Genomic DNA, 27,543 nt, shown 5'->3' with positions numbered 1-27,543 from the left:
GAATGATTTCACGCGGCAAAGGTGCCCTTTTTCAAAACAATAATTATCAAAAAGAGGGGGTTTGGGCTGTTTTTCACCTTGAAGCAGCTCGTTGGTTTGAATAAAGGTTAATGTTTTACCTAAAACACCCTTTAAAGGCTAACGGTGTTATGAGTTGTCGAAACATCTGTGGCCATCGGCAGAGTGCGAGCAGTTAATCGGACTCCAATAATTTAAAAATCACTAAATATTAGGTGAACTTGGATTATTGGATCTCTCTGTTATAGCGCTACATACACCACTCTTCACACGTATTCAGTAAATGCCTAATATTTAATTATGATGAACAGAAATATTTCTGAGTAGCAGGCTAAGATATCATGGGCCGGTGCATGGCTGCGTAGCGCACGGTCTGTTTATGTGCTGCTTCACTTTGCTATGTTCGTGTGTACAGTTGTCTGCGTATATGCGTCATCTATACGTTGATGCTGATGTCACCGGATCTTCTATGACTGGTAGCTTTTCTTTTTTTTAACACGAAAGTGTTTTATGGCGGAATTTTAGGCCGGAACATGCACCAACGGGATTTCTCCGCCGCCGACTGCTTCGATTGCAAGAGTACCGACTAACTAAACTGCTGCAATACGCGTTGCAGAAAGGACAGGATTTCGACGGGCGAATTTCGTGCCTAGGTGGAGCGAGACAGAGGCCAGCGGGACGCACGCGTTTGCGACTCACGCTGAAAACCTCGACGAACTAGGCGCCTTCCCTATTCACCTAAGAGGTGGGGGTGCAAAGTCAGCCCCATAGATTGACATAATAGGAAGGGGGAGCGCTGCGATCGGGGGGGGGGGGCGCTCAATGTCAGCGCCATACATTGATAGAATTGGGAGGGGGCGCTGCTACGAACCTTCGCCCGCCTCTGAAGGGGAACCCTGCCCACGCCTATGGGCGTCAACATGGGTGCATCCACGCCAGTCGGTGCTACAGCTGCCAAACACGAATACACATTGTACGAGCTCTCACATATCACTACATGATAAGCACTATAGTTCTGTGTGGACACGTTTCACTTTCGTGTTATACCGATTCCTATGACGGAGGGATCAGCCATGTTTTTCCTTTGGTACTGGTGTTTAGAGGAAGGAAAGTACCCATCATACGGGTGCTTTATTTCGCGAGAATGCCTTTTCTAAGGTATTAATCCCAGGCACGGTGTAATCCCCTTAAGAGTGCTGAGTGGTTTACTTTGGATGCTATAGGTCTTATGCAAATTTTCTGGCTTCTCTCGGAGGGTTCATGAACCTAACGATGCGGCGCCATGTTAGAGGCTTGTGTCCTTGTATGGATACTGTGGCTGTCGCTGCTGTAACTGTTTGCTGGCATCTACTTTGATCGTAGCGAATCAGTGCATACGAAATGTTTGATAATTTTGTAAAGACGTGTGCCACCATTTCCTGGTAACGTTGTTGGCAGTTATAACGCGTAAAGCGCTGCTTCGCAACGAGAACGAAGCTACAAGTTCGCTATGAATCGAATCACACGTGAGCCTGCCGTCGTTGAGCACGAGGATATGCGCTAGGTAACAAGCTTTGCCTTTATGTCATCAGTATCACGAATAAATTGTTTTTGTCCATCTGAATATCCTGTGTGCAGTGCATGATAGCTAGGAAAAGCCTTTAGCGCACTACACGACCAGGCGCTGCGGTAAGCAAGCAAGTGCTTACTTACCGCAGCATGTCTCATAAGCGGCAGTGCACCTCCTGACGCATGGTACGTCTGAATGTGAACGGAATTGTGTTATTTTTAAAAAAAATGATACTTCGTTCCTGTACTCGCTAACGTAAGTTACGTATATGAAATATTTACTGCATGACTTAAAAAATTAGGCAGATCCCACGCACTGTGGGAATCGATGTAATGCGAAGCAGCCAGCAAAGAGCTGAATACATCGCCTTGTTTGTCTCTGAGCCAAATGAAATCATTCATGCCATGGCCACCAGTGTAGTGTGTCCACCATATACCGTATATTTGCCATGCACGCATGCATGCATAATCTAGTATACACCATGTAATGAAACGCGAGAGAAATGGCCGCGAGTGCACCATGAGTATTGAATGTAAATCATGCCATACATGACATGCATATCATGGTTTTTCCTGCTACCACCTGTCACTAATGTTCATCATACAGTCAGATCGCGCAATACCAGTTTTGGTGTATATCAAGCTAGCAAAACGGCCGCGAATGCACCATGAGCGTGGCATGCAAATCATGACATACATGACATGTATGTCATGGTTTAGATGTTACCACCTGTTATTCATGCTCTTCATACAGTCACATCGCGCAATACCAATTTTGGTGCATATCAATCTAGCGAAACGGCCACGAGTGCGCCACGAGCATGGCGTGTAAATCATGGCGTACATGTCATGCATGTCATTATTTTCATGTTAACACCTTTCATTTACGGTCGTCATACAGTCGCTTCGCGCAATACCAATTTTGGTGTATATCAAGCTAGTGAAACGGCCGCGAATGCACCATGAGCGCGGCATGTAAATCATGACATACATTACTTCATGTCACGGTTTTCATGTTACCACCTCTCATTTACGTTTGTCATGCAGTCGCGTCGCGCAATACCACTTTTGGTGTATATCAAGCAAGCGAAACGGCCACGAGTGCGCCATGAGCATGGCATGTAAATCACGTCGTACATGTCATGCATGTCATGATTTTCATGTTACCACGCCTCATTTACGTTCGTCATACAGTCGCTGGGCGCAATACCAATTTTGGTGTACATCAAGCTAGCGAAGTGGCCGCGAATGCATCATGAGCGTGGCATGTAAATCATGACATACATGACATGCATGTCATGGTTTTCATCTTACCAACTGGTATTGATGTTCTTCATACGGTCACTTCGCACAATACCAATTTTGGTGTATATCAATCTACTGAAACGGCCGCTAGCGCACCATGAGCGTGGCATGTAAATCAGGGCGTACATGACTTGCATGTCATGATTTTCATGTTACCACCTGTCACTTACGTTCGTCATACGCTCGTTTCGCGCAATACCAATTTTGGTGTATGTCATGCAAGCGAAACGGCCGTGAATGCACCATGAGCATGGCATGTAAATCGTGACATACATGTCATGGATGTCACGATTTTCATGCTACCACCTGTTATTCATGTTCTTCATACAGTCACATTGCACACTACCAATTTTGGTGTGTATATCAATCTAGCGAAACGACCACTAGTGCGCCATGAGCGTGGCATGTAAATCATGTCGTACATGACATGCATGTCATGATTTTCATGTTACCACGTGTCAGTTATCTTCGTCATACAGAAATGTCTCGTCATACCAGTTTTCGTATATATTCCTTCATTTAAACGGCCGCGAGCGCCCAGAGACCATGTCATGTAAATCATGCTGCACATGACATGCGCGTCATGATTTGCATGTTAGAACCTGTCATTATGTTCGTCATGAATTCTTGTCACGCCGTACCAATTTTGGTGTATATGAAATTAACGGAACTGCCGCAAGAGCCTAAGGCCGTGGAAAGTAAATCATGCTGTTCATGACATGCGAGCCATGATTTTCCTGATATGACCTGTCATTTATGTTCGTAATAAGGCCATGTTATGGCACACCAATTTTGGTATACATCTGAATAACGAAACGGCCAAGAGAGCACAAAGTCGTAGGCGGCTAGATAGATAGATAGATAGATAGATAGATAGATAGATAGATAGATAGATAGATAGATAGATAGATAGATAGATAGATAGATAGATAGATAGATAGATAGATAGATAGATAGATAGATAGATAGATAGATAGATAGATAGATAGATAGATAGATAGATAGGCTCAAAGTCGCAGAAGTTCGCTAAGCGCCTCGTAAAAAATTAAGAGGACACTGCGTCGTTCTGGTGGACGAAGTGACTTTACGGTGCGGTTATGTGGATATCATATGATACTTATGTCAAAGTATTCCGCCGGGGTCGAGCAATGCTTCAATATAGCTTGCTGAATCATAGGAATACAAACGTAATGTTTATTAGACTGCTATAAAAGCGGAGCCAACACTGAAACTACAGACGTTAATCTCATATGACGCCTGTATCGTAGGAGTACACATCGTATGAATATCATGTAGTGTTTATTGCTTTTTTTGTAAAATTATATAGCCAGCACCACAACCACAATTGACGTTGCACCGATATCACGCCTGCGTAGGCTGTTTTTCCAAACCAGTTTGTAGACCTGGCGTGTCTCAGTGGTAGAATACCTGATTGCCACGCAGAATGCTTGGGTTCGATTCCTGCTGGGATCCTAATTTTCATTCTTTCCATTCGTCGAGTCAACGCTGCCGATGTCGGTTTTCCTTAACGCTCTAGCATTTAGGTTATCAATGTCTGTTCTCGCCGTTCCTGGGTGGATATAAACTGTCAATCACCTGGGGCGCATATCCGTACACCGCTGCCCGTGGTAAACGGGTATGTGCCACACGTGTCTAGTGGAAAGGGTTTGACGACGTACTCGACAAGATTTTAACGTTATTCATGTCATGACCCGGAAATCATATTCGTCAATTCCTCTTACCCTCCCATGCAAATTTTGGTCTACACCAAGTTAAGGAGGCCATGGTGAGAGCACCCAGACGTAGGCGGCTAGATAGATAGATAGATAGATAGATAGATAGATACGTAGATAGAAACGCTCAGTTCGCTAATAAATGCTTCGCATTTAAAAACGCACTGCACTGGCGGCAGACATTGGTGTCAGTTGCGAATGCCATTTTTCATACCCGCGTATACAGGGAAGGCAAGATCCCAAAGACATACCCTATGAGTGCCATTTCCTGAGAATGACATTACATGTGCCGTGTGACAGCGGTATCACTTGTACAGCGCAACATACAATTCAGACGGCAAAGACGCGCACACGCACAGCGCTGGCTAGCAACTGCGCTTGTTGCATACACGATAAACACGAACACATACAGGCACGTGCAGGGCACATTGATTAACACGTAAAAAGAGAGAACAGTAAAGGTACACCAATCTGTTTACGGCTTACGCGTGACTGTGAGGAGTTGCAACTGCTTATCGCTTAAGGAAATAGACAGGGGCTGTTTTTGTTAATGTGGTAGGTCTCCATGATGACTTTTTAGATGCGAAAGCGTCTTATGCTCGGGGCAGTGTCCGTTCTGCGGCGTCCGCACCCATACTGCGCAAGCGCCTACTCTTGCTTCTCTCCTCGCGCTCACGCGAGGAGGTGGGAGGAGGTGGCTTGAGCGCTGCCTCCGATTCGTTTCTCCTCTCCCGTTTCTCTCCCTCCGCCACAGCTGTGCGCTCGTATATAATGCTGCGCGCGCTCGCTCCCGTTGCACTCTCCTTCGCAACGGCGCTATGGACGCTCGCGAAGCTGAACGTAAACTTCAACGCCGGCAAGCTAATCTCTAAGCTGCAAGGCTACGAAAGCGCGCGGTCGCTGTGATTCCGTCGTTCTGTCTTTGTGCAACGGTTTGCGAAACGCCATGAACAACGTCAAAGTCGACGCTAGTTGCAGCGGCAGCGCCACCGCCGCGGTGCAGAGGAATACTCGGTAAGCCGAACGTAAACGTCAGCGTCTACAAGCGGTAATTCAAACGCCTCGACAACCACCGTCTCATAAGTCACATAAGAGAAACGGAAACTCGATGCGCACCCCCCGCGATGCTTTCGCATCCCACCATGGTTGCCCGCAGGGGGAGATGTGTTTTTTTTTGTTCATGTCTCTGCGTCTATTTATCACTGTGTCACTAAGCAGTCACTTGCACTGATGCTGCTGATGCTTAGTGCAATGTTCTAGCAGGTTTGATAATCGACAATTATTTTCGTATTTTCTCTGGTGCTCTGGTAATCTCACGTTGGCACACTTTCCAGTTTGTGCGGTATAAGTTTTGCCGAATGTCCGAGGGATCTGGTCGACTACAAAAACGCGAACGTGTGCACTTTCGTGTTTATGTTCAGTCAATTTATTTTTGTGGAAACCACATTGAACTGGTTGCATATAAAGGATTATGAATGACTAAGAATGTACATACTAGGTGTCGTTCTTTGCCCTCCTACTTTTGACAGCTTGGGTGGGGGGCGGAGAGAATAAACCGGCGCTTTGCTCCCCCTCCAAGTAAATATGCCTATGCAAACCGTGTAGCCTCAAATTATTTCGTATATTTCTGGTGTGATTATAGCCTTGAACAACCCCGCTTCGTCTTCTTCCGTGTAGGACGTTGGCTTTTTATGATTGCTCAAAATCTGCAGGGTCATGCAAACAGCACCTGCTCGTTACGTGATGTAACATCATCTCCCTGGTCCGGTTCATCAAGTTGCGGGGCAAGCTTCAAAAAAGTCACAGTTTCGCCGCAACGGCGAAGCAATGAATGCGATAGCAACAAATTGGAATGTAACGCGTAGAACGAAAAGCAGCTCGAAATTGCCAGCGCGCCGCTTGAGCCCAAATGACGTACAAAACGAACGCACACAGGACAAGCGCCAAGTATCATGCGTCACAGTGGTGCCTATAGGTGCGTCACATCATGCGTCACAGAGCGCTATAGGTACCTGTATGCAAAAGGGGCTAGTGTCCCTTTTGTATACAGGTACCTATAGCGCTCTTTACGTGCATCGAATGCCAAAGCACAAGGCGCGAGATGCGTTTAAGCAGCACAGAGATGGAGCAGGCTGGCGTGGGCCACGATGGAGCTTTACAGCCAAGCTGCGGATGGCTACGGAATTCCGTTTGTGAGCAGAAAGCCGTCTAGGGAGCAGTGGGAGGACTCATGTGTATTGAAGCACTTTGAAGCAGTAAAGTGTAATCCATGACGCACTCTAGGAAGTGGCTAATGCATCATAGCAGAAAAAGTTTTATGGCCTATGTTGCAGTCCAAACCCGTGCCTCGCGCTCCGAAGGCAAGTGTCTCCACCACTACGCTGCACGCTTGCGAAACATGAATACATCTCAACGTTATGAATGGGTTGCTTCTTATGCGACTGTGGTTAGGACTCTCGAAGAGCAGCGTGCTTGTGACGAAAGACGAAGTGAACAGCAACGGGAACGAACACGGCGCCAGGGGGTGCCTCCGGGCAACAAAAAATAATAATTAAGAAATAATAAAAAATTAGGCTAATTGGAAATGATTTGGAAATACCTATTGATGCCTACTACGGAGTATTGTCTATGATATGTTGAAGCCAATCAAGGTGGGTCAAACATCTTTTCATTTTATTTTAGTTTAGTATTGAAAGCTATTTCCTTTCGAAGAACAACTCATCTCTGGCAGTCTGATCATCGTGCACCATTTATGTGAAAATCGTGAGCTTCGCTAATTTGGTCGCCCGCGGTTTTGTTGTACAGTTGAACCCGTCTATATAAAACTCGGGTAAAACGACTTATCTTTTATATCGAAGTATTTTCGTAAGCGACAATGCTTTATCATCACTTCATAGGAAAATCTATGGCTACATCGGACAAGACTATCTAGAAGACTTCATACATCGAATCGCACAAAACGCCCCAAGAAGTTGGCTTCCCCTCACGGGAGGGGACTTTTCTTTTCTTTTTTTTTTTTTTGCACATGTCTTTTGGAGAGCGAGGGGTGGTATCAGAAGGGCGCCGCGCGGAGCCAATAGAAACTACAGCTTGCCATCGCGTGCTTTCCCCCACAATTCCTCGTCCTTGCTTCCTGCGGGGTCGCAGTTCGCTTCTCCGCTCGTTTTATTAACGTGATGGATGCCGTAAAGCTGACGAACCTGTTGTTCTCCAGAAGGCTGGTGATGATCAGTACAGTCGAACGTGGAGAACAGGAGTTTGACGTCGCCGCCGCCTACAGCTCGACAAGGAGCACACCGAGTACGGTATTGAAAGAAAGGCCGACGTTAAGGCCAAGGCAAAGTACTCTCTTCCGCCACCCAATGAGTACGCACAGCTGTGTATGAAGATTTTTAGGCGCTATTTACATTTTTGCCATAATATCTTGCGTATAACCCGCCCCGGCATGCATCCGTCATCCTCAACTACAAAACGTGGAAAAATACAAAATTAAAAAAAAAAGTCCGCGTACTGCCGTGAAGACCTGTCGTGAAGCAGTACCATGAAGCCAACTTGCGCACTGAAATTCGCACCAAAAATGCAATAATATCATTAAAAGTTATATATCGAACTATTCGTTATGTTGAGCTAATCCCCTTTATTTAATTTTTTTTGCGTGTTCGATATATGCGGGTTCGACTGTAAAAGCAAGCTGAATGTACACGCGTACAAAGCACGGCACTTTAACGACCTGGGGCTCAAAAAAGAATGATGAATACGCGAGCGCTCTTGCGCTTGGCTCTGATCACAAACCCCGATGAGAAAGCATAGAAATGTACGAGTAATATTTCAGTTAGCTGGTACTGCGGATAACGCCAGCTCAATATCGTTATGAAACATTCAACTTATTTTGCACATTACTCGTCATGGCGGTTCCAGCGAAGTTCCATATGAGAAACGAACTTACAAAATGTGTCAATTTTCCATGCCGTAGAAATCTTTCCGCCTAAGGCTCATTGGCTGCAAGCATCAACAGCCACGCAAGTCTTCTCAACTGATCAATCATGGTAGACAGCGCGAAAAGGTCACCAATAATAGCGATAAAGACGACTTTTTTCTTAAGGTTTATTGCGAGATGCGCGCACATATAAAGGTGCAGAGAAACGGAGAACAAGCAAAAAAAAGCCCACTTGCTTTGGGCGCTGAGATGAAGCGCTTCTTGGCACCACTCGTTCGGTTGCTTCTCGTGAGATGGGCGCAATGAGAACCGGGCCAGCCGAGACCCGTACGTCGGACTCATTTCCGAAAATCGGTCACTCGCCGATCGTTGTGCATTGTGTGTGAGCACGCGCTTTCCCTCTCTTAAAAGCCCGAATTCGCAGCTACCGGCAGGATAACGGCGTTTATTTATGTGGCTGCCCGTCCCCGACAGAGGTGGCTTATTAGGCAATCACGATGCCCGCCCAATTTAGGAGAGACCACCATACGTTACGGGGTCAGCGAGGGCACAATGCTGTGGTCGCTGGGACGAACAGCAGATGAAAATTCCGCGAGAGGAAACTGCGAATGAAGCGCGAAGTTCTATTTTCGTTTTTTTTTTCCCACGGTGATGCGAATAAGTCCTCTATAATAGGGAGCATTACCTTTCGCGTACGAAAGTAGATTTGGGCATTTAAAAAGATCTTTTCATAGCCAACACCCCTCGCCGTCTTGTGTTGTTTTAGATACGGCATTGCGTTTTTTTTTTTCCGCACGTGCGGTGGTTTGCGCCTACTAACTTTGAATGCTCAAGACTAACCGTCGTGTTATGGGCAGTTTCTGTCGCTTTTTTCTTGTCTTGTTTCTTTTCTCCTGCGTCCATGTTGTATTATTCGAGATGAGGGAACCCACCAGATAATCTTGCTGCCCAAATTGTCCTGAACTTGTCAGCTTCATAAGCAGGAGAACAAGCGAACGCAGCATGTGACGCCTGACGTGCACAGTAATCTATAACAACAATACTGTGGTCGCATTGGCAAAAACAGCGCGAACAAAAACAAGGAGAAGACTAGACTAAAGGCATCCATCTTGTTCTGGGACTTGGCACATTAAAGTGGCACCTGCGGCGTCTAGCGCTCGTAGGCTTAAGAGGGTCATCATCATCAGCCTGACTACGCCCACTGCAGGGCAAAGATAGAGCGTACTACAATCTTTCCTAGTACACTCTAGCAAAGACCTCTCCCATGTTCCGCCAATCAACCCGGTGCCGTGCTTGCTGCTGCCACGTTATGCCCGCAAACTTCTCATCTGCCCATCTAACTCTCTGTCTCCCCCCCGCGGGTTTGCCTTTTCTTAGAATCCAGTCGGTTACTCTCAATGACCAGCGGTTACCTTGCCTACGTGCTACATGCCCTGCCCATGTCCATTTCTTCTTCTTGATTGAGGCTAAGAGAGTATAGTAGGGTAAACGGGTCGTCTAAGTTTCAGATTTATCTTTCAGGAACTGATCCATATATTATGTTGAAATTTTGGGTGTTCTATAGGAAAGCTTTTCGTCTTCCCTGTAAATTTTACCCTGTAGCTTTCGTTACTGTGTTGTATTTGAGTGCCAAATTTTAGACTGTGGCGCCAGATGAAACGTACGTTTTCTCATTAACAAAAATATTATGATTGTAAAATTTTGCATGCTGATCCCGCATAGTACTCACATTATTCCGTAGCTAAAAGAATGAATTCCTATATTTATGTCACAAGAAAAAAATATTGTCCTTACTTGTCGCGTGTCATAAGAGAAGCCTTTCAAATTATCATTTTTTTCTGAATTATCGCTCGCGCAGTTTTTCAATGATTCAGATTCGTGCAATTGGGAAGGGATTTAGGTATAAGCTGAGAAAGGTTCATTGCTATCGGTCTGATAGTTTTTCAGGAAAGGTACATCAAGCTTGTATAATATTCAAAAGTTCATCATGAGAACAACGCACTTTTAAAAACATGCACGGAAAGAATTCCCAAGATAATGCAATGACTACGCTACAAAGGCATGCCTAGTGGGTAAAATCACTATCGTAGGTTACGAAAGTTGCAGGAAATGGACATAATAAATCGATTTAGCCATATTTGTTATAAAAAATTCATACACACAGAAACCATTATGTCACACATGGCAACAAACCCTCGCAACCGTCAGGAGGTCCGGTTTCTGGCACCATTATTAAATGGCTTTAAGCTATCCTACGCGCTCGCTAATGCAAGGTTTTGATTCTCAGAGTGTGTATTATTTTAGGGGCGAAGCTCCTTAAGGCGGCACCCGTTCGTCCCTCGTAGTCGTAGTAGTAGTCGTAGTGCGTAACCATTCTTACGCTTTGACCTCCAAGGTGGTGCCGGTGGGAGATTTTTCCTGTGCGTTGTTGAACAAGAAAAAATTCGCAGCGTGCGCGTTAACTAAAAGCCGAATTCTTCTGTCTCTCATTCCCCATCAGCAGCCATTGGCATGTTCCAGTAGGAAACGTTAATAGAAGTAGAAGTGTAAGTGTTAGCTAAAAGCCGACTTCTTCTGTCTCTCATTCCCATTAGCAGCCATTGTTTACCTCCAAGGTAGTGCCTGGTGAGATTTTTCCTGTGCGTCATTAAACAATAAAAATTTTGTTCAAAACGCCGTTGATTGATGAAATAAACCAACGAAAGACACCAGATGTTTTGTAAAAGCAAAACGAAAGAACGCCAGATGTTTCTAAAGCAAAATGAAAAGACGCCAGCTGCTTAACGAAAGACGCCAGATGTTTTCTAAAGCAATGGTTTTCTAAACAATGAAAATTCACAGCGTACATGTAAAATTAAAGTGAGCTGCAAGTCGTCATAACTCATCGAACCTTTAGTATAAACGCGCCCGATCTCACGTCGGTGATGATGTACTGGGCAGAATTCACGGAAGATTCACGGTTTACCGATGAACCTCCGCAGCTTCGCCCACTCATCATCATTCACTCCGTGGATATGCTGTGATTTTTCACTAATGAAATAAAAAAAATCGCTTTTCTTGGTCGATTTACCCTACATAGCCCCTTAACATGGTTACGACACAGTTGTAACGAAGTGCGGCGGCGGCCAGGTGCTGTCGCTAGATGAGATGTTACTTCTCCTGCCAAGTGCCAAACCCTGTGCCACGCTACGTCGGTGCGAGAGTTGCATGATCTACGAACTCCACCTGAGTAGCAGAGAGCTCGCAGTTTATTCTACTCCACATAAAGGAAAGAATATGTACGTTCCGCTGCTAACTCTGCGCTCCCCTGCGGAGTTAAAGAACTCTGGCGAGAGTAACACAGTTGTTGTGCACTTTTTATTATTTTAAAGCCTATTAACTGCGCTAGTGAACACGGACAAAAACGAGGGAAGACAGGACGCGCGCAGTACTCCATGTACATCGTTCAACGCTATAGTTGTGCTCTTAGTGTTATTTCCTTTGCTGGGAGCAGGTTCGTCTAATAAGGAGTGCAATCTGTACTGGTTTTACTTTTGCGTAAAAGTAAAACCACAACGTGAACAGAGTCACCACAACGTGACTATAGTCAGGTTCTCTGGAGCGGTTTCATCTGTTTTACGAAGAACGCAAGGTTTAGCCTCATGGCTTGGCATTACGACATATTGGCATTACGCCCTGCGGCCGGGATTAGATCCCTAAAGTCTAGCGCCATAGCCACTAGACCACCACGGCGGGTCGGATCAGTAATAATATAATAATTGATGGGGTTTAACGTCCCAAGAGCACGATATGAATATGGGGGACGCCGCAGCGGAGGGCTTCGGAAATTTCGACCACCTGGGGTTCTTTAACGTGCACCTAAGTCTAAGTACACGGGCCTCAAGCGTTTTCGCCTTCATCTAAAATGCGGCCGCCGCGGCCGGGATTCGATCCCTCGACCTCCAGGTCAGAAGTCAAGCACCATAACCACTAGACCACCATCGCGGGTGCGTTGGGTTAGAACGATGCTGAGAAAAAAAAAGAAAAAAAAAGGAAGAAGAAGATGTCTTTCGCCTTCCAGCCGCCCTAGGTAAATTTTAAGGGGCCAAGTGAGTTTTTGTTGTCGCCTTTTTTTGGGGCTACTTTGAGCAGCAGTCTTGGTATGCAAGACGTCGTAATTCGCGAACGCATCATAATAATAATAATAATAATAATATTAATAATAATAATAATAATAATAATAATAATAATAATAATGACTGACGCAGAACTAAATGGAACCACGAAATATTCATCCTGGCTCTTTGCCACTTGCCAAAAATCATTGTCCTCCCTTGCGTGTGACTTTATTGCGACGGAAATGTTCTGTCGCAGCAGTAATTTCAAATCTGCTTGTAGGGTGGGTAATTTTTTTGCACAAGCGACACATTACACCACGCCTCCGTGTGAGCTCCAACGAACACAGCGGACATCCGTGTTTCCCATACTTGCACTCGTGACTCACGTCGACGAGGCGGTGATAACGAACAGGACAGGCAGAATGTATTATTGCGTAAATGGACAGTGGTCTTCGCAAGAACAACGTAGGACGCTTGAGGATTAGTGTTCCGTGCTTGGAAAAAACAAAAACAAGAACGCAGCGCTATAATTCAAACCAAGCACGTGCCGCCACTAGTGCGCGTGCATGTTTAGGCACACTGGCTGTTTCACTGCTTCCGGTCTGGTAATCACCGTTGCATCATTACCGCTCTTCCTCGCTGGGTCCTACCATTGGTGCCATTATTTCCTGCACGCGAGAAGTGTGCCTCGGGGCGGGGGGCGTTCGTTGTCGCATGACAATAGCGGCCGTCGGTGTAACAGAGGTCCTTCCACACTTCGGACGAGCGGAAGTCGGCAAGCTAATCTGCGCACGCCTGCCGTTATCACCGCAATTCACGAAACGATTGACAAGCCACATGCGATGAGTCAACGGAACGGCATCCTTGTTTGTGATGCAGAGGCCGAGCGAACATTGCCCTATGTAATTCTTGGAAAGTACTTTTAAATACCGTGTGTAGTTCATTATCAAGGCAAAAAGGCGAACGAAATGCAGGTTCTGTATATGACGGATCACTTCGAGGACAGTGTTTATGTGTGCAAATCGGTTCGCTTGGGCTAGTTTTGAGCATCTTCGAGGGTGTGCAGCGCGACAGCTACAACAGGGACAAAACAAAGATGTACGATTTCAAAGCTACTTTGCATCGATTTCTTTTGTACTTGTTGTACCTGCTGCAGTGGCCGACGATTCTACATACGTGTAGGTCGCATTAACGTTTATGAGGAAGTCACAATGCACGCTGACGCTATATAGGTCCTAAGTACGGATAACAAATCTGCTCTTCAGAATATCAAAAACGTGAGATCCGCTTTTCAATAATAGCGAAACAGCGCAGTGTGTGGCAGAAACGATGGAATAGCGCAGGTTCACAATTTTGTATATCATCAGGTACCCAGCCACGTCGAAATAGAGGGCAATGAAGATGTCTCGTTTGAAGGAGAGGACTGCGCAATTCCTGCATTTAGTTGAGGCATTCAAAATACTAAGACATGGGACGCATCCACTGCTCTAAGGAGAGATGTTTTGGCAGTGTTAAATCAAAGCACTTATCTCGATATGTCATTAACCAACAGAGATACTTCTCAATAGCGGCAGATCTCCCACGACACACAGTGGCACTGATCGCTGATTCACAAGCTTCGGCTGGAAGTTGCGTACACGAATAGTTTGCTACATAGGATAGACAGTTGCAGCTTACCGGAGTGCTGCCATGGACATGAAATTCAGAACGGTGGGCGCATTTCAAATGAATGCATATTTCTCCACAAGACATACGGCTGTAACTGAAAAAAAAATGCAGTAAAACTACAGCTTGAAAAGCTCCGGCCTCCTACAGGGTCCAGCAGCAAACCAGCACGGTGCAAGCTAATAATTGTGCTGGAAATAAAAAAGGACGCGTAAATGCCGGAACTTTAAGGGGATGAGAAGATAATTACATATTATTAGTAAAGACAGGAAGGGGCTTGTTGGTTGATACATCATGGTACAATTGACATAAGAAGCTCTGAATAAAACACATCGTCTTGAAAAACAAAATATTACAGAAATAACAAGAGAGGATACAAATAAAAAAAACATCTGCGAAGAACAAAAAGTATTTACGAAGAATATAATTTCAACGACAGGACATGATATTGCTTAAATAGCGCACATAAAGATGAAATTGGTGGGACATTTCAATAAATGAAGTATAAAGGAACAACAGAACAAAACAGTCGGCCATTTCTTCCAAAATGTGACAAACAAGTAGATTCGGATCCGAATGTAAGACAAGATAACAGGTTCTATAGAAAAAAAGATTCTCAATATCAATCGAAAAGGCTCATACCAAACCAAGGCGATTGACTGGAGGCCAGTGGTGTATCCAGGGGTGGCACTCCGGTCGTGCCCCCCCCCTCCCCGAATTTTTTTTTTTTTTTTGCTATGGCATACAGAGCCCAAAATGGCACTTGATCACATCTGCCTGCCCGGCCACCATTTCAAATCAAGGAGGTGCCCCCTCGCCCTGAAAAAATGTCTGCCTACGCCCCTGCTGGAGGCGCCTTCACACCAGAACTTACACGAACGGACTACATGCTGAACGCACGTTTCCATTGTTGTACTCTAAGACGAAATGTAAATGATGTCAAAATGTAGGAGTCACCCTAGATCATATACTGTGTGATTGCGAAATAGTCCAGAAGGGAACTGCAGTCCCCCCGGATGAACTAAGTGTGCGATGGAGAACAGCACTGACTAGCTCAGATCTCCAGGACCAACTTTGGACGATCTAGCAAGCCCGGGAAGCTGCCAAGAGACAGGATCTCCACTCTTTTCGGTGCGGCCTTTAGACCCAGACCACCAATTTGAAGAATATTCAATAAAGTTGTCTCCCTCACTCAACATCTTTGAGAGGAAACATAAGCAAGAAAAAGGCAGTGATTGACAATCGTCTCGCGCTAAGCAGTCAAGCATGTGCAGCGATTTGCTACCGATGCAAGCTAATAGATGCTCTTGAAAACTAAATCTTGTCTTCAGCCTGTAGGAATAAGCAAAATTTGTGGGTTGACCCAGTCTCAGCGATTATGCCACGTTTGGCATAATTCTTTAAGGGTGCCGATAGTTGGAATGATAATGACTGATTTCCGTAATTCGTGCAGCATAACGGTTGGAGCCAAGGACTTTGATCTTGACGACTAGAGTCGTCTTCTTGAGCGAAACGAACTGATGAAGTCAGTGTTACTAGACTTCATGGCTACATAATAGGTACAGGAAGGATAGAATGCACACATGAGTTCAACCTTTAGTATATAAAGTGCGTTAAAGATACAGACGTATGAGTCGCTTCTGGAACGTTACGAATTGTACAAACTGTGCGCTTTTGCCATATATACTTAGTTTCCCAATATTATCAACTGTTACCCCAGACAAGGTGGCATTAATTAAGTTGTTTTTTCTCGAAGACATAAAGTAAACGAAGGGAAGATGACACTTAGAGAAAAAAAGCCAGGCCTGCGCGGAAAGCGCAGCACAGTCACAGCGAAAGCTGGAAGAGCGGCATTTCTAGAGCCCGTTATAAACTCTCTTGTGGCTAGTAATACAAGCACACTAGCAACGTACCCACTACGCCACAAATCATAATTTTTGGGAAGTTGGGAAGCACCTACCACGACATTACTCGTTTTTCTGCGGAGAAGCGAGGTACCATCTGTGAGGCATTATGTGCACTTTGTGATTGCGGTGGTCGATGACGATGAAGAACTATGGCTAAGCCCTTTGTAATGGGTTGGAAGCTTTAAACGACCCACTAGTTACGTAATTCATATTGTGGGACGCCCGGTTGTTATTGAACTGTCCCATCACGCTTTATAACATACTTTAACCGGAGAAACGGAGAGCGAGAGAGAGAAGGAATTAACTTTATTGAGAGCCTGAGGAAATGGATCATGGGAGCCTTATGGGCTTCCTTGGCAACCAATAGAAGTGCACTTGCCAGGAACACACTAAGCTATAAATCATAATTTTTGTGAACTAGGGAAGCAGCCACTATGCAATTTTTCTTCATTCTGCGGAGAACCGTGGTACTCGCTAAACACCTGTAAGGCATTATGTGAACTTTGTTGACGCTGTGGCTGATGACGATGAAGAATTATCGTAGAGGCCTTTGTAATGGGTTGGAAGCACTCAACAACCCACTCGTTGCGCAATTTGCATTGTGTGACGCCCGATTACAGAATTCGCGTTTGTGTGACGCCTTGTTGTTATTTTACTCTTCTACCACACTACATTACATATGTTATTTTGGTTCCTTCCCGACATGAAGCCTGTATAGGGTCTTTTTGCAACGCACTTTCAAACACCGGCATGGCCATGAAGTAGAACACTACGCTCCCACGCAGATGGCCCAGGTTCGAACCTCGTTCCATCCCGGAATTTTTTTCCTATTTCCTTCTTTTTCTTATTTCGTGCGATAGTGGTTACGGACACCGGCGGCGGCGGCGGACAACTACGGCGCCAAAAACGGCCGTTGAAATGATCGCATAACAGCTTTCGCTGTAAAAGCTTGCAATTTTGGACAAGCGCCCTTCTTACAATACAAAAATTATTTGCACCATGAACTGCAAGACATATGCAGGACAAGGCGAACATCGTAAAATATTTCTTAGTGGACACTTAACTGGCCACACGTTTCTGATGAGGGGTCAAGTGCAGTTCCTAAGAATCTGAGGTGTCATCCGATCTTCCGTGGATTCAGGCGAGGGCAGACATGTGTGCTTGTGAATGTTCTTGTGTAGTAAAGCGAACTGTTGTCAGTGAGCCGTTTATTGTCATGTTATTTTCGTTACATTGGTTCTTGTTACCTATTTGATTTCGTCACTTGTTTATATAGCTTATGATAATCATTATTTTCCTTATTTTCTTTTATTTCATACTGTTGAACATGGAGAACCGCAGCAGCCGAGGTGCTGTATACCCTCTTCCCAGCAATCAGATTTTAAGAGAACGGAACGGAATGCTCAATATAAAATAATGAGAAAGCTGGAAAACCTAGCGAGAAAGCCCCGACATGGCGGAATTTATGGAAATTTGCTTTTGCCAGGCAATGCTGACATTGACAAAAAGATTTTTTTTGTCTACCTGGAATGAGGAAGTCAACCACCTCTGGGCGAAGAGCACGCGCGCCTGGTCCCTCAATAAAGTTTAATTCTCTCTCTTGTTTGATATAAGCAGCAAGTCAAATTTTACTGCCATATACAGAGCAGTAGTCGCTCTCACCGGCGTGCTCCTTGGGTGATAACAGGGTAGAGTAAAATACTACAGAAACACTTTAAAATTTGAATTTTCGGTTAGGTAGTTTGAAATCAGTGGCGATGCGGTTGCTCCATTTTTCTACAAACATTTGCAAATAGATTGATCAATATCTACAGACTCCACAGCTAATTTGCTTCACATGAAATTGAAAAAAAATAGCGAAGGGGAACGGAAGGCAAAGAGACGAAATAACTCCAGTGTTCGATGCACGCTTAGAAGCATTCAAACTGTTAGGTAGTGAAGAACAAACAAGAGAATGTATGAAAGCCTCATACCTTTGTTAGACACAACCTGATTTAAATAAGACAATAAAGCCAATAAAGGCATAGGGGACATTATATGTGCTTTTTAAGTTTGGTCTAGCAGTTATCATGTTTATTGAAAGGAATGAAAGTGAATGAGATATCTTATCCACTGTAGGAACCGAACCTAAAACTTTCGCAGAGCGTGTCCGATGCTCTACCAATAGACCTTTTTCAAGCACGCGAGCGCCACCAACGGGCGCGCAAGCGTTCATGGGAAATGTGTGTACGCCGCAGCAGCCGCCGCGACGAGCGCGCGGGCCTCGCGCTGTAGCTTTCCGCTTGCGCCGTGCCAGGACTTCAGTGAATTTGGCAAGGTGCAACATGTTACTGCGAAATTCAGATACGAACTTCAGTATTTAGCTGCGACGGCCTCCCGACGATTTCCATCTGTCCCACTGTTAGACCAGTTGAGCGGCTCAGAAGCGTCACCCTTTACTTACTTTTTTTTTTGGCGCCAGTGCGCCTTACGGCATAAATAAAAAAAGTACAACTCGGTTGCCTATGAAGTGCTGGAGCGATCTGTGATTCGCGGATGCATTTGTAATCAACGTCCATCGACACTGTTGACGAGTACAGTGTGAGGTTCTGGTACTTAAAGAGTACACTAGAAAGTGGCATTTGGGGAAATGAGATACATTCATTGCGTCGCTCGCACCATGTATATGTAACGAACGATAAGTGCCTACTAACCTTAGTTGGTGCTCTAACTACAGGTTGGAATAATACTTAGAGCGAGAAAAGAATGGAGCAGTACAAGGAAGGAAATGCACAAACCAGCGCTCACACACAACTGAAAGTTCATTGCCCGCGCGAAAAAAGCATATATATAAAAATGGGAGGGCGTCGCGCGTGTCATAGAGAGGCGCAAAAAGTCAAACAACCAAGCCGCGTGCTTACAGTCGATTATTAAAGTTGAATTCCTTGTCTTGAAACGACTGAGAAGGTTGGCTAACACAAAGTGTGGCGTTATTTGTGACATGACATGCCCCCGAAATTTCTCCCATTGTCTGATTAGGCTGATGGTACAAGATTACTGTGCTTTTGAAGATAGGATTACATTTTCATGACTGACATAGCGATGCGAGATGAGACGGCTCCATTCAGTGAATTTCAATGCTCGCTGAGCCGCGTATTAATACATCGACCAGTCTGGCCGATGTACATGTGGACACAAGGAAGAGAAATTTCCGGTTAACTCTCACACAATTTACAAAACAATTGCTATGCCTCTGACCGCATTTTTCCTTGCCCACCGCAGACCCCTGCGACCTTAATGCGACTAAGCTTATTTGGGGCGGCCAACACAACTTCACCTCCACATCTCTTCCCTACGTTCTTCAGGCCATGCGACTTCTTATACATATGTGCAATAACTGCAATATTTCCAGTTTCTTTATTATTTATGAATGGAGGACGTCCGTGTTAATCTTTCTATGGCATGCGAACAGATTTTCGCAAACCGATACAGCGATACGCAGGATATCCCGCCTCTTTGATCACTTTGCAGCTGGAAACTACTGCTCATATTATGTGCGCAAGTATTTTTCCAATGCTATGCGTAATCAGGACATAACAATTCCTCGTTTAACAATAGTCGAATGCGCCGACGCGAAATTAAACACCGATTTCGCTGAACGCGGGCTATACTGCCCTCAAACATGCTCCGCGGTGAAACTTAGCATGTATCAAGAAACCGCAAATTATCGGAGCAAGGCATCTCGCAAGTGAATTCTAGTCCCATATCTTTTTCTTTAAACACGTTTAGAATGTGCTCACTTCTTTGTAAAGCGCGTGACTTTTCAATTAAAAGCAAAAAACCAGCTGTATCCTGAACGCTGTAACACCTCTGTACACTTTGGTTAAACCCGATCACGAGCCGCTATGGCATTAAATGCCACAGCGGCTTGTGAACAAGTAATCATTGAAAAAATACCAATTCGGTGTTCAAGCTCACATTGCTCACGATAGCACGCTTTGACTGCCTGTATCGGCACGTGATAATTCGCATGCCGCTGAACTGCTACATCCGGTATACATCCGTTCGGTAACACCTACTCTGACTGCATCATTCCTTTCGCATTTCATGCGTAGAGATACATGCAGGTGTGTTCAGACATGTGTAGAACTTAAGATTTAATAATAGTCAACCAGCGGCGACGCGTTTTCGTTTGATGCTCCCACGGCGCCAACAACAGCGAGCGCCGGAACAGCCGGCGGGCTCGCCGTACACACTTTTCCCATAGTGCTTCGTGCGCCCGCGGGGGGTTCTGGGATTACTTGAAAAAAAGGTCTTTTGAGCTACAGCGGTGGTTGCCTTCCCATCTACTTTAACTGTGTATGTAATCATGGGGGTGTTAGCGAGCGCCACTTGTAACCATGAAGGCGATATGGAACGCTTTATTTGCGAGCTGGCGTCACGTAGCCCGTGATCTTTTATTGCGATAGCAATTAAACGGACACTCTCCGCGGGTTTTTGCCGCCGCCGTCGTGTTGCGTATATATATAAACGACAAAGTAATAAAGTTCACAAAATATATTTTCCGAAGCGCACGACCGGGGATGAGAACCTGCTACGCCTCGTTCCACAGGGCGCTGCAGTAGACAACGCTGCCACGCAGCATACGCTCTCCGGCTTACTAACCGCGAGCTATTTGTATACGCCATTTACCGCTGGCAGTACGCAAAGCTCGGAGGTGCTTCAGCGTATTCAGTATTACCCGCGACATGGCGCGCAGGGCCTGCCATGTTTTGCCGGAGTTGGGATGCGCGCGCGCCTCCTACCTATGATTTAATCTGCAGGGCGTGGTCGCCCATGCTCGCGCGCTTATCAGCTCGCAGGCACATGCCGACGATTGTATGAGCGCACCATCCATTAATATTTCTTCAAAAGAAATTCATTTGATAAAAACAACCTAACATTTATCATGCGCATGCGCAGTGAGTTTTTGTATCTTGCCTCAGGTTTTCGCGATGCCTTCTCTGTGCATATACGTGACGAAAAAATCTGGAAATGAAACAGTTGTTAGTCTGCGCTCTGTGTTTGTGGTGTATTCAGTCAGTTCCTGTACTTTAAAGAAGCGCGATTACCCCCAAGATGTACAACCAACTAGCCCCATAGCCGCTCTTATTGTGCGTCTTGTTCTTTCACCGCGAAGTTTGCGCTGAAGCACGAAGGACACTTCATTCGCTGCAGCGGCCGCGTTTGTGAACACTTGAAGTGAACAGTGAACACTTGAAGCGCGCTGCTCAAACACAAAGAAGTAATAACTATGACAGTTGTTAGTTGGCGCTTGTCCTGTATATACGTGCGAGTTCTTTTCATGCGCCCTTTGTGTTTTAGCAGCGCGCTGCAAGTGTCAAGCTGTGACAGTCGTTAGCTCGCGCTCGTCCTCTGTGTGTTCTCTTCGTGCGTCCTTTGTGCTTGAGGAGCGCGCTACGAGTTTTGAGCTGCTTGCTGTTCTTCGTGTGACATTCCAATCTTTTAATTGCTATCGCATTCACTGCTTCACTGTAGCGGCAAAACTGACTTTTTTACGAACTAGAAGATGTCCAAACACTCGCATGCTTCTTGAAGGCATCAAGTCTGTCGGAACGAGACCCTCGTTATGCACGAAGTAATAAGGAAATGTATGATTTAATTAGGTTAGGTCTAACAAAGAAACGACCAAAGCTGGACAGTATCGCGACAGTGTTTTAGCGATAATTTTGAGTGTATGCATTTATGTATCTAGACACAATTGAAAAATGCGGTTCTATATCAGTGATGAAATTTAAGAAGTTCAGCGCAAAACAAGACGGACCACAAAGAATAGAAGAGACAAGCACTGGCGCATAAGCGCCAGTGCTTTTCTCCTCTATTATTAGTGGTCCGTCTTGTTTTGCGCTGAACATCTCTTCTTAAATGATATGTACCAACTAGGCCCAACAAAAGCTTTACTCAGTGATGATGTGCCTTTACTATGTATCGATGCGGTGCAGGACAGGGGTGCCTCGTTCATTTTTTTCGGAGCTTAGCTGACGCCTTTCCAAGGGAGAAGGAACACCTTTTCATGCTAAGCTAAACAAAGACGCGCCTCCCGGTCAGCGGCACAGGGACGGCGGCGAATGGGTGCCCACATGCACAGAACGGCCTATGTGGTATAGCAAACGACGCCGCGGATGGCCGAAATGCGGAGGCAGCATTGCCGGCCACTCCCAACGAAAGTCGCTGTCTCTCAAGGCCGTTGCACCACTCCTAATTTCTTTTCGGACGGCCTACCATTTCACGGACGGACGGACGGACGGACGGAAAAAAACTTTATTCAGAACAAAAACACCTGCAAGGATGCCGGCCCAGGCTCAGGCCAACCGGGCAATATGTGCGGTGAGGCATAGCATGTCCACCGCTGCCCGGGCCCGCTGGATTGCCCACAGTTGTTCACGAGTGTGCGAGTCTTGCATTCAGGCCGAACGGACTCTGTAAGACAGTTCATTCGAGAAGCTGCTGTTGCTTCAGTGCAATTAACGCAGCAACCGTCCCTGCAGGACAGACCGTGTGCGTAAAATAAATGTACACCTTTTATTAAATCACTGGTGTTCGTCGGTAATTCGATATTAGATTAGATATTAGAAGTTAGATATGCTGGACTAGCACGTTTTATTGCGCTGAAATATTACATTTTTCCCTTTGTTCGATATCTCTGCGAAGCATCAGCATCCTCGAAAAAAAAGTGTCCCAGTATCTGTCTTGTATTTTTCTTCTGGGATACCTTTTTGTTCTTTCAGCAATAGTATCTCCGAAATATCCGATTACGTCAAAGATAAACCTATCTTAATATATGTATTCTACGCTTCGAACGCACGTATTACGGTACCTTTTCCGGAATATGTTTCTGGGTATCTCTGTTTAGCCCTGAAAACGAGCCCCTGATGCGTCCTGTATTTCGTTCTGTCATAGCGAGGTTCTCGTCCCGGCAGACTTGATGCCTTGAGATAGCATGCGAGAGTTTATCACGTACTAGGCGACCCGAGCTGGCAAAAAGAATGTTTCACACTTGCCGTCATGGCTACGAGAGGCGTTGTCTAACACTCCCAGGTTTACATTCACAAAAGTGGATGGGGGGATGACCGCCGCCGTGGCTCAATTGGTAGAGCATCGGACGCATTATCCAAAGGTTTTAGGTTCGGTCCCTGCCGGTGGCAGGTTGTGCTTTCCTCCACATTATTTTATTTGCATTTATTTTTTATGGGTTCATCTTATAATACAGTTTCAATATGAAAAAATAATGCAGCCATATTCACAGTGCAAAGAATATGAGCACCCAGAGAATGAATAAGAAATACGCACATTATACTTAGACGAGCTGTTAATATTAACAGGGAAACAACGCTTATAATTACTATGGAGGCTCAAGGGGCTGCATATGAAATACTGCAAACAGCAATAACTTCATTACCGGTAGAATTATAAAGTCTGAGTGTTGTTAATGAGAAAACTGACAGGCGAGCAGCTAACGGCATCAGCAAGCAGCATATTCAATTTGTGCCATAATTACTACGCTATGTACAGTCAAAGAGTACAAATAATGTCCCCTATGCGTCCCTTGGCCTCATTGTCTCTTGGTTTAATTAAATAGGGAAGAGTAAGAAGTAAGGTTAACGCGAATATCTCAGCACCTTATTGTTTGCAGATGAGGTTGTGCTCTTCAGCAATACTGAAGGCATATTGCAAGATGTATACGGTTGCGGACCTCATGAGGGTAACAGGGAAATGACAGGGTTCAAAGATAAATATGCCGAATAGAAAGGTAATTGCCTTCGTCATATTCATCAATAGCCTGGCGAGGAAACATAAATTCAATATTAGCGACCAGCCCCTAGTATTCCTGTTGAGTTCTAGCTTACCTAATTGAAATCACGGCGCGGTTTTTTTTTTTGCTTATTTCAGGTAACTGTGCACACTTGAATGGGGTGAGAAGCCCGCAATACGCATGATTACCCCGTGTAATTATCAGAGTGCTTTTAGCACGGCGTGCCAGCAGGGGTTGACGAGGAGTCTATTTTAATTGTTCTCTGTTCATAAAATTCTCTAGCGATACAAGACGTCGTTCCAATAAAATTCTGCACAATCACGATGGCAAACTTGTACAACAAAGACGACCGCGTAAGTACAAAGCTCCCTTACGATAGAAATCTTTGTAAATTTGGCTATTGATCGTCAATTACACTGTGTTTTCTGTGCACTTTGTAACGTCCAGTTTCGCCATATCCTATTACCCGCCAACTTGCTATTAGGATTTACGAACACTACAACTGGAGCACCACTTTTTCGAAGCCCATACGCGGTGCCAAATCAGACTTTTTCTGGTTCCATCATGACTTTTCCTTGTGGTTCTCTATGAGTCCGAACAAACAAAAAATTGCGAAAAAGGACAAAAGTTATCAACTAGTACACTTCGTGAAACATATTTAAGCCCCTGATGCCCGTGATATAAAGTAAATACTTGGCATTTCAATTTTTACACATTCTGTGCGCACTGAACATGGTATGCGTACACTTTATAAGGGTGCACGCAAAGCCACATACTCGCCACCTCCAATTGAGAGAAGCCAATTTTCTACATAGCAGGACATAAGTGCGGCTTGCCCACGCGTTTGCCATCACTGCGTTGCCACACGCAACATCGGAAAGGGACGCCGGATCCGATCTTCGTAGGTGAGGATACGGTGTGGTCGTGACCCGGCGTTGTGCGGTCGCTATTATCAGGGAACGTGATCGCGTGCGCACACGCGCGGTGAGTCCCTCCTGCACTGGTCAGCAAGCGTGGTGGACAACGCCCTCGGCCGAGGGAAGAAAACAAAGCCCGGGAACGCTCGGAGGAAGTGCGTCGCAGAACCGAACCATGAGTCACACTTGCGCGGCCGGCCTCATTCGCGCGCGGAGTGCCGAAACGCGCTGCGGTAGCTCCGGTCCAAATGCCTAAATGCGGTAAAGTGGGTCATGCGAGATGAAACGGCGGCACGCAAGCCACGTCCTTGTGCGGCCATTTCTGCATAGGGCGGGACCTTCCGGAAGGGAAAAGCCATTGTAGATTCACTATATATCGTAACTGTCTGTGCAGCGAACGTGCAGTAATATTTCAGCCCATGAATGAATGGACATTCATTCACGGGCTTTTCTGCCCCATCAAATAAGCTGCCGCATCACGATTTGCAGAATACGCGAGTACACTACGTTACAGTGAAATAGGTATCGCCTATAACAAATAGCAATGCTCGCGCTTTTTACCCCCTAATTTACCGTGCATACAGAAAACAATAACAACGAGCAAGAATAAGTAGAAAACAAAACAGAAGTGGTACACGGGTTATAAAGATTGTGAGAATGTATGGCGATTACTGTACAAAAATAAATCAGCCTAAGTTTGAAGGTCATAATAAAACCTTAATTTGAGAAACGAACAGTATTTCTCGACTCAAAATAAAATACAAGTGACGTTCGTATGTTTGAGCATCCCGACTCTACGAGTCACATTTCTCTGCTTTCATGCAATCGCTTTTCATGCGGGCACATGTGAGAGAGGGGGGGCGAGCAATATATCCCTTCTTTGGTGCGTTTTAATACCCAACGGTTGCGAATGTTGATAATCATAATAAGAAGAATGTTTGATTATATATATTATAGAGTACTAGATTTAGCTGTCCTACAAAACCGACGTGTGGCCTGACTGGCAGTTATCGCAAATAGGAGACACATTAAAGTGAAGTATAAGTGTCATGCAAAATTTTAATGCAAGATCGGCGATTGGGATAGTTGGTGGTTAGTGTTTTTGGTTTACAGCACACACGAAAACAAGAACGACGAAAGAGAGGAGCATACTATCAGGTTTATTATTGAGGGACCATACATCTTTTATATATACTACATATACTTATATATATATATATATATATATATATATATATATATATATATATATATATATATATATATATATATATATATATATATATATATATATATATATATATATATATATATATATATATAGTTCACGTGCTACGTGACGCCAACAGGCAGAAAAAGAGTGTTCCACACTCGCCGTCATGGCTACTGGCGGCGCTGACTGACGCTCCCACGTTTAAATGTACATATATACCCTATAAAGTGGACGGGGGGATGCCGCGGTAGCTCAGTTGGTAGAGCATCGGACGCGTTATTCGAAGGTCGCAGGTTCGGTCCCTGCCCGCGGCAAGCTATCTTTTCGTCCACTTTTCTTTCTTCCCATTTACCTTACATTTGCAACTAAAAACATCCCCTATACTTTCCTTGGCATTGTTGTCTGTTAGTTCTCATTAATATTGTGTATAACCAAGAAAACGAGCCCTTAAGATTAACACTTGTTTCCTTCATTCATAGCGAGGGTCTCGTTCTGGCAGACTTGATGCTTTCAGGTAGTATGCGAGGGATTATTGGTCAGCTGCCAGCTCGTAATAAGTTCACGTGCTACGTGACGCCAACAGGCAGAAGAAGAGTGTTCCACACTCGCCGTCATGGTACTGGCGGCGCTGACTGACGCTCCCACGTTTAAGTGTACATATATACCCTATAAAGTGGACGGGGGGATGGCCGCCGCGGTAGCTCAGTTGGTAGAGCATCGGACGCGTTATTCGAAGGTCGCAGGTTTGGTCCCTGCCCGCGGCAAGCTATCTTTTCGTCCACTTTTCTTTCTTCCCATTTACCATACATTTACAACTAAAAACATCCCCTATACTTTCCTTGGCATTGTTGTCTGTTAGTTCTCATTAATATTGTGTATAACCAAGAAAACGAGCCCTTAAGATTAACACTTGTTTCCTTCATTCATAGCGAGGGTCTCGTTCTGGCAGACTTGATGCTTTCAGGTAGTATGCGAGGGATTATTGGTCAGCTGCCAGCTCGTAATAAGTTCACGTGCTACGTGACGCCAACAGGCAGAAGAAGAGTGTTCCACACTCGCCGTCATGGTACTGGCGGCGCTGACTGACGCTCCCACGTTTAAGTGTACATATATACCCTATAAAGTGGACGGGGGGATGGCCGCCGCGGTAGCTCAGTTGGTAGAGCATCGGACGCGTTATTCGAAGGTCGCAGGTTTGGTCCCTGCCCGCGGCAAGCTATCTTTTCGTCCACTTTTCTTTCTTCCCATTTACCATACATTTACAACTAAAAACATCCCCTATACTTTCCTTGGCATTGTTGTCTGTTAGTTCTCATTAATATTGTGTATAACCAAGAAAACGAGCCCTTAAGATTAACACTTGTTTCCTTCATTCATAGCGAGGGTCTCGTTCTGGCAGACTTGATGCTTT

The 27,543-nt window shown here is 45.1% G+C and overlaps 1 protein-coding gene across 1 annotated transcript in view; it reads right to left on the bottom strand.

Annotated features, from left to right (window-relative positions):
* Positions 1-27,543, bottom strand: part of LOC119385291 (uncharacterized) — a 176,318-nt gene that overhangs the window by 32,877 nt on the left and 115,898 nt on the right. The window lies entirely within an intron of this gene.

The sequence above is a fragment of the Rhipicephalus sanguineus genome, chromosome 3 (genome assembly GCF_013339695.2).
Source record: "Rhipicephalus sanguineus isolate Rsan-2018 chromosome 3, BIME_Rsan_1.4, whole genome shotgun sequence".
Classification (NCBI taxonomy): Eukaryota; Metazoa; Arthropoda; class Arachnida; order Ixodida; family Ixodidae; genus Rhipicephalus; species Rhipicephalus sanguineus.
Note: the sequence above shows the minus strand (reverse complement) of the source record. Positions and strands in the feature narration are given on the sequence as shown.